Below are 9,275 nucleotides of genomic sequence, written 5' to 3'. Positions count from 1 at the left end.
TTTGAAAATGAAAAATGTTCCACTGACTTAAAATAACAAGAGATTACTTAACACCTTTGTTTATTCTCTCTTCTATCTAGCATAAATATTTATTTTATGCCTCACTATGGGAATATTAAGGTTTGGTTATCGGTTTCATGTGATGGTACATATATAGCACTTATTACCTTTCTATAATCCAGTAATATTCTAAGTTTTGAAATACCCTTGGGCTTAAAGCGCTCAGATATGATATGATTAAACTTTATTTGAAGATGCACTTAAAAAGATTTAAATAGTACATCAAACACGATTTCACAAATATTCATACCTAAGGTAAAACTAAATTTAAGTAAATTGTGTAGTGAGTTATGAAACTAATATTAAGTAAATAATAAGGTAGTCTACGCCTCTGGGATTAACTTTACCCAAAACTGTTTGTCTTTGTCCTTGAGAGATAACCTCTAAAACCTTACAATATCCTGAGATGGAAGTGTCTTTGCGAAGGTTCTCCAGAGCACACCAGATGGGTTATGAAGGCGTCTGACCAGGAAGACTTACTGCTTAGCTAACCTCAGCGGATGTGAACTGACATCAGAGGAAACAGACTGATTCGATCAAGATTGTTTATCTCTTGAGGCCTCAATCAAGACTCTGCACAGCACGGCTCCATGGATTTTCGGGTTGGTGAAATATATCCATGCATGTGGAAAGGCGAGGGCCACCGAGACTTCACCCTGGGAACCGAGCAAGACCTCACCCTTTAAGGCTCTCCATTTGTAGCCTTGTTTTTCTATAATAAAATATAATCACAAGTGTAGCTTTCTCCTGAGTTTTATGAGCAGCTCTAGATAGTTATGGAACTCAAGAGGGTAGTGAGGCCCAGGAGGTCAGAAAGAAGGGGCAGAGACCTTCAAGTTTCCGAGTGGCATCCTCAGGTGGCAGTGGGGACACTCCGATATTTGCAGCCAGTGGATGAGAAATGCAGGTGCCGTGAGGCTTGCTGCTAGCATCTGTAGGACCATGTCCTCTAACTTGAGAAATACAATTTATTTCTTTGAGCCTTCCAGTTTGATGTGAGAAATAGAAATTTACTTCATTTCCAAGTTGAAGAATGATTGAATTTGGAAAATGCCTCATGACTTAGGACTGGGCAGGAAGATTGCTTTGATTTCCCGGCATGCTCAGAAAGATCCCAACAGGTCCTTGTTGTTGTTATTGTTGTGGTGAGGTGCCTTTACGTAGACTTTGACTGCTAGCAGGCCCATGTGATGTCATCGAATTATGTATAGAGCTTTCTTGGCTGTCATCGTTATCGAACAGATCCTGGATGGTGCGGAGGGCACAGGACTTGGTTGTTAACTACAGAAACAGCCATTCGAACCCACTAGCTCTGTCTGCAGCAGAAAGAGGTCGCCGTCTATGACCGGTGATTTCAGCCTTGGATTCCCTATGGAGGAGCAATTTGAGTCTGTCCTACAGAGTCACTGTGAGCTGTCATCAACTCCAGAACGATGGATTTGATTATTGTAGGTTAGGGAGGCTTTCCCCCTGCTGGGTTGGTTTCAACATCACCCACTTTTCTGTTCGCTGCCACCACTTCCTTGTTGTACCTCCAGGACACCTTCAACTCTTCTTTACAGAAACAAAGGCAAACAAGGAGGGGCCCGGGCCTACTTCTCTTTGCATCTTCCCAGCACCAAGCAGGATTTTGCAAGTGCATCTCACCAAAGACAAGGGGGATTAACAACATCCTTCACCCTTTTGCTTCTGTTACACTCCATAGCTTAAAAGAAAAAAAGAAATATTTCAAAAATATTTAATGGGTACTGATTATGTCTGCAACAAGTTTCCCACATAGAGCTGTCTCCCACAGGCCAAGGGATGTAGGGCATTTGACTTCTGTATATTCCATCAAATGACGTCCATGTGTAGACTCCCCATTTTTAGTGTTGAAAAAGAATTTAGGTCTCACAAAGCAGTCCCCTTGAAGTCATCCTGGGCCTATACCACTTGGAAATGTTGATGCTTTACCAACCTTTTCCCACATGCAAATGACTTACCATGTAGCTACCCATGCTCTGAATTGCTGTCCCTCTACTGACATGGCCCACAGGGGGGCGAGAGGGACTTCCAGACTTCCACCTGGGCACATGTGAGTTCAGACTTCCACCTGGGTACCTTGCTGCTCTTCTAGCTTTCAGTGCATGAAAGGGAACTGGACCTGGTGTTTCTGAATCCCAGCTATGCCCACCCAGACGCTAGTAGTACCCACCCCACCCACGTGCTCTTTGTGATTCCAGAGACAATATGAAAGTACCATCAAAGAAGAGTGAAAAAAATGGAAGATGGATGGGGCCACTTAGTGCAGAGGGTGAATGGACCACATCAAACCTCAGCCTCCATGACCCTGAGACACTAGACAGTGCCCAGCCACCACTGCTAGCTACTCACTCCTAAAAGGATCACAAAAGAGGGTCCTGAATAGAGTAGGGGGGGGGGGGAGGGAAGAGTGGAACAAAACTCAAAATCATGAAATAAACAAGGCCATTGGTCTGATGGAGACTGGTGGGATCCCAAGACTCTGGCCCTGGGCCACTCTTCACTCCTAAACCTGAACTCAGTCTATGACTCAGCTTTCAGCCAAACCATGTATAGGCATGGAGGGGAAGAATCCCACCAGAGAGGTATTCACTCCTTAGAACAATCAACCGGTCAAAACCAAAGGAGCGACTTGGCCTCGAGAAAAAAACTCTCGAAAGCTGGAAGGGTGACTAATGAAGGCGGAGCACAGGGCAGCGGAAGTGGGAAGAGTCATCATAGGAACGGTTGAATGGAAACCAGTCTACTCTGCAAAAGGTTCACTCAAATCATAATAAAAAGGTTTTTTTTTAATAAATAGGTTTAAGACTTTTGGGAAATAGCACTTTGACTTCTTTTAGTTGTTTGTAAGAATAACTAGGACAACGTTTCAGTTTCTACCTTTTAACTTGAGGGCAGTTTCTACCTTTAGCTTTAAGTCTTTATTTGAATCCCTCAAAGACTTGAAAGAAAGAGAGAGAATCGCCAAATCCCTGCTATTTGTTTATTGTGTTAAGATAACGGAAATCTTACGCACAGCTTTGCAAAATTTGCCACTGACTTTGACTTACTCTGAGGGAAAAAAATTCAGTTTTTAGTGTGTGCTAATTCTACTTCGTGCCCTAACTTTTGAATGGCTGTTTTCTTATTCTTTTCCTTTATCCCCTCATATGTTTCCCCAAGAAGAATATAAATTCTCGACAATCTGCCCAAATACTTGTATGGTCCAGAAGCACTTTAGGTGTCTGCCCCATGCTTCTGTTTCAGTTTCGGGGAGGTCCTAAAATAACAGACATGTCTTTGAAAGCTTGCAGCATCTCTCTCCCAGAGCAGCTGCAGCCTTTATTCATGGCTCAAGAGTCTTTCACACCTTCTTTTAAATCCAGTGCATTTGAAGTAATAAAACAAGGATCAGTTTATAGACAGGAAATATTGAAATTTTTAATTGTTTGTGTGTTTTTTTCTTGGCACAAGACAGATCGCCTTAAGCTTTCTATGACACATGAATAAAAGACACCAGCCCATTCTTGAATGGACATAAAACAAGGAATTGCCAAATTGGACACATCTGTGGCCAAACCTCTGCTTCTGAAACCACATCAAGCCATTTTTTATTCGTTTTCTAACCATTCCCCTGCAATTACTTTTTATTTCCTTCTTTCTTCTCATCTAAATCAATTCAGTGGCAGTGGATTTGATTTCATTTGTTTCTCTTCATTTAGGTTACAGCATATCATGGACGATCGTAAACTGAAGTCATACCCACGTGGATGCTTCAGTCGATCTCCATGGCCACAGCATCCAACTTGAACCCAATGTCCAATTCTGTGGGTTAGAATCAAGCTCCACAAACTCTTCTCAGCGAACCACCTCAATGTTTGAGCAGTAATCAAATCACTAAGCCTTTTGGCAATTCCTCTATCTTTGTGGAGTCAGGCAGCCTACAGTCAAGAACTAGCTCCATCGATTGCTAACGAAGAGACTTTAGACAAGTTATTTAGCTTCCCAGGATTCAGTATCCTTGTCTATAAAGTGGGGATTGTCAATTGTGTCTATTACAAGGAGCGGATTTGAGAATTGGGTAATATTCATCAAGTAGTCAGCGTGTGGTGTTTGCCACGTATGAGTCCTGTTATTAGATTTTTTTATTATAATCTAGTCTGATGATATCATATCAGATATATCATATATCAGACAAGAATCTGACTAGCCCTCTTCTACGAACATACAATATTACAAGAGTTTCTTGTTAACAATGTATATTTCTATTATGACATGTAAGCTATCACAAACTCAACGGCTGGACTCATTAGCGCATGGTGTTTTCAGTCAGAAACTGGGCGCACAGTGGCTCACTGGGTGCTCTTCTCAGGCACAAGAGGTTGAAGTGAAGGTATTGGCCAGCTTGGGATGTCATTTAAAGACACTATGAAATCATTGGTTTCCATACTCATGTGATTATTGACCAAATTCATTTCCTCAAGGCAGTGAGTCCCCACTTTCTTCTGACTGCTACCCAGGGGCCGCTCCCACCTCCCAGAGGCCGCTCTCCATCTCTGTCTACTTAAAAACCACCATCTTCTAGTCAATAACAGAAAATTTCCATTGGCATAGAATTTTTGTCATGCTTCAACTTTCTCGAACTTCTGCCATTGGGCAGGGGGAAGAAATATACTTTTAAAGAGGCCATGTGATTTAGGTCCTGTCACCACAGCTAATCTTCCTATTTTAAGGTCAATTTAGTAATAAGTTGTAAATTTTCATCTGCAAACTCTCTTTTTCCACATAGCAAGACATAATCATAGCTGAAACACCAGGAAGAGGAGAGGAAGGAGAGGAGACCATGAGTGCCACCTAAGAATTGACTGACAAAATAATAAAAATAGGAATTGGATTTTAAGACAGAGCCAGGAAAAATTGCAGCCACCTCCTACATTGGCCTCCGTCTTCGTTGCCCTCAAGTCAACCATCAGAGAAATGCAAGTAAACCTTGTAAAATGTTCACTGGGTCCAAGGTCAAGTATAAACCCTTAACCTGGTTCCCAAGGTCTTCCATCTGGTCTCTCAAAATCTTGCTAATTCCATTTTCATGCTCTATGATTCAGAAATGTCAAACTACTGGTAGTTTCCATCAGTAACTGTGAGGTTTTTACACTTCCATGACTTTACTGAAGCTGGCCCTTCTACCTGAAATGCCCTCCCCCCACATTCTTGACACCCCTTTGCCTACATAACTCAGATCCCTCCTTGAATATTTTTTGAGTGTCTTCTCATGTACTCATTCACTTATCCAATCAGTAAATATTGAACATCCATTCTAAGCCAGAGACTAGAGTATAGCAACACAATAAACTCACACAGTCTCTGCTCTCACCGAGAACACACTCTCGTTGGAGATAAAGGCAGCAACACAGAAGAATCAGAACAGTGGCAAGTCCCAGACTAGAGACGCTCTAAAGCAATGCTAAGAGGCACTTCACCAGAGAGGGAAGTGTTCTAGAGGAAGTGACATCCAAGCCAAGACCAGAAATATGAATAGGAGTTAGCCAGGTAAGTGGGGTGGGGGGGCTGTAGTTTTCCTTTTCTGACAAAGAACATAGAAACATTCACGGGTCGGAAAGAATAGACTTACTTTGAGGAACTGACATAGCAGAATCTCACTAGATAATGGAATACTAGTATAGATTCTTCTCTAGAGCAATGGGGGCCATTGAAAGGTCCAGGATACTATCTGTGTTTCAGAAAGCTTTCCCCAGCTGGCTTGTAGAAAACAGAGAAGAAGCTGAACAGACCCCAGGAGAAGAAATTAGCAGAGAGTTTGGGGCAGTTACCCAGATCAGAGCTGACAGTGTCTGGTTTTCTGTCATGGCAATAAATGTAAATAGAAACAGAGATGACCAAAAGGAACCTGGAATTAAATCGAATACGGGGGTGACTGGGGAGCAATGCACAGGTGTCTCGCTTAGGCAACAGGGTGGATCCCAGTGCCCATCATTGACCGGGAGAACATGGGTGGAGAAACGGGTTTGTGGGGGAAGATAATTGTTGCTAAATGGCTTCTAGGGTAACTAGCAATTTGCAGAGCCTATTTCAATTCATCTGAGCCCACCTGGATGATTCACCTACATTCAGAAAGAAGGAAAGAAAAACCAGTTGTTGAGTATTCTCGAATGGACAAGAAGAAAATATATCCATGGCACCAGTCACTTGTTCCCCTAATTACCCACTGCTGGTCCCAGGGGAGAAGGCCCTCATCCTCTGGGATTTCTTACTCAGCATAGGCGTGGAGGATGGAGAATGATGCTAATTACCCTTCACCGTTTCCTCCAACAACTGAGTGCTGTTTCCTCTGGCAGCTCCGCCAGGTACCTGGGTGGGTCACTCCACTCCTCTTCATTCTGACTCGACGTACAATATCTGTCAAGGAAGGATGCGGTGACCACCTTGTGCAAAAGGCCAAAATCACCCACCTACACCTCATCATCTTCTAGTTTGTTTTATTTTTCTCCATGACATTTATCACCACCTGACAAATATATGTGTGTGCGTGCTATTTTCTCCCTTCATAGAACTGTAAGCTCTACCAAGGATGACCCAATATAGTGTTTCTGAGCAGATAGCCTCGTGGGAGTTATCAGGAAGAAAATATAGAATTAAAAGAGATCCCTGAAGAAATCCAGGATTAACTAACCTTTATGTGTTGAACTGTAGGCAAAAGAGACTACAAAACAGTGACGTTCTTGGCTCGGCAGCACCCCTTTACTAGGTCTGAAATCGTGAAGATTACCATGGGCCTTCCCCAGGGATGGCCCACAAAAGAATGGGAAAGGGCAATTAGGGAAGTAGCAGACAATCAGGAGAATGGGACGTCAAGAGAAGTCCACGGGAGGAAATGATGGTGAAGCAAGTGTCAACAGCGGCCAATACAACCAAGAAGACAAGAAAAGGGCTGGACAGTCTCCACTGACGTTAACAATTAATGGCATTTATTAAGAAAGGTAAGTTGGCATTGTTAAAGCAGAGTGAAGAACCTGATTTTAGTGGACTTTGAAGCAAAAGAGAAGGGAGTGGGCATGGAAAATTACTGAAGGGCTGCCGAGTTGTTTTCCTGACTGTGGCAGAAGCTTGAACTAATGTCAAGGTTGGTGGGAAAGAGGAAGAGGCTTAAGATAAGAGAGAGCAAAGAGAGGATCAATACCAGTAGATCTCTGAAATACAGGAAGGGAGGCTACCTTTCCCTGGAACCTCCTCGGACCTCTTCCTGCTTCCTCTGCTCTGTATCCTGTCCAGCAAAACCTAGATCAGGCGGGGATGGGCCTGTTACTGTGCTTCTCCAACAGAAGCCAATGTTTCTGTCTGCCACTGGCATGCCAGTGGGTTAGGAGCTTCCTGCAGCTTTTTATCTCTAAGAATGAGCACAGAACGTGGCACATTACTCACTGCCATCGGGTCAGTGCCGACTCACGGTGACCCTGTAAGACAGGGTGAACTACTCTTGTGAGTTTCCAAGGCAGTTTTTCTCCCCCCCCTCCCCCAACAGTTTTATTGGCATATCATTCACATAGCATAGAGTTCAATAGTTCGATCACATCAAGAAGAGTTGTACAGTCATCACCATAGTTGTAGAACATTTTCTTCATTCTTGTACTCCTCATTAGCTCCCCATTTCCCCCAAACCTAGCCTGCCATATTCCCAAGGAACTCTTTCTGGGAGAAGAAAGCCGTCTTTTTCCTGAGGAGCAGCTGGGGGTTTCAAACCGCTGGCTGTTTGGATTGCAGCCCGATGCATAACCACTATGCCTCCAAGACTCCTGGAACCGGGCACAGAGTGGAGACTAGACAAATATATGAGACTGAATGACAGAAGACTAAGTGACCTGAGAGACAAGTAGACATGGGACTGACGGATTTAAAAAATACACACAGAATGCCTACTGTGTGCCCGGCTCTGCTGTGGGCCCTAAAACAAAGTTCATAAACAAGGGAATTGAGAGGAGGTCACAAGAAAGATAAAACTGACAAATGAAGATGAACAAGCACTCCATAAAATTCAAGAATGCTTATGCATTCTGTAAGCAGGCTGAAATGCTTGCTGGTGACCACTTGGATCCACTTGTTGAGGAGAAGAAGTGGGAGAAATGCAGCAATAGGATTATAGGATGATGGTGTAGCTGTTCACTCAACTGAAATTGTTAAGCATTGACCCTTGTTTTGCTCACTTATAGAATATTATGTTTAACTGGGGATGGCACATATGCAATTGTATGCAGTTTAGTTTTATCCTATTAGGTACACATATGATTTTATTATTGTTTCATCGAAAAATTATATACGGCCAGCAAGTTGTATACGAGTGTCAAGTTGGCAAGGGGTGGTATGTGGCAGTTACATAATCTCCTGTTAACTTTCGAAGGGGTAAAGTCTAGCCTGTCAATTATGTCATAGCCAATGAGGTCTCTGTGTGGGCATGGGCTTCTCCTGAAGATTGTGGGAACTTCTGTCTTCCTCCTCGGAGGCGGGACCCACTCCTCTCCAGCGAGACATTCCTGTTGACAAGCCACATGGACCTACATTGAGGGAGCAAGATCCCGGGAGATAGAAGAGCCATGTGGAGACCCACGTCAGCTCTGAGATGCTTCCACTGCCACTGGATCCACAGACTTCCCACCCACTGGCCTGGGATCTTCCAGCCTTCAGCATACATTGCATGTGCTGCATGAGTCTGAAGAGCAATTTCTAGACTGGCATCAGACATATGGACTAATATTGGACCTAAGGACTTGATCTGGACTGGGCTGGGATATTTCCTGAATATATAATTGCTCTTTTATCTAAAGCTCTTTCTTATACACATATGCGTGCCTATGAATTTGTTTCTGCGGTCTACCCAGACTAACGCAATATTCAAAACCAAACTCATATCTTCTCTCAGAAAATCAGTTCTTCTGCCGAATCTCCCAGCTTCTATTAATGGCGTCACTGTTCTACTAAACGGAAAACTCAATTATCTTCAATCCCTTCCTCTTTTTTTTAAAAATCCTTCTCTCCCATATATTCTTAAATTCAATTGCCAAGTTGTCCAAGGCCATTTCTGGCACGCCCTTCCACTCCATCCGCTTAACATTCAGCTCTACTATTTCCATTGCCTCCACTCTGCTTCAAGTACTTACTTCTCACCTGGATTCACACAACATGGTTACTCTGAAAGAAAAGTT

The sequence above is a fragment of the Tenrec ecaudatus genome, chromosome 6, assembly GCF_050624435.1.
Source record: "Tenrec ecaudatus isolate mTenEca1 chromosome 6, mTenEca1.hap1, whole genome shotgun sequence".
Lineage (NCBI taxonomy): Eukaryota > Metazoa > Chordata > Mammalia > Afrosoricida > Tenrecidae > Tenrec > Tenrec ecaudatus.
The sequence above is the reverse complement of the archived record's forward strand: the minus strand, read 5'-3'. Positions refer to the sequence as shown.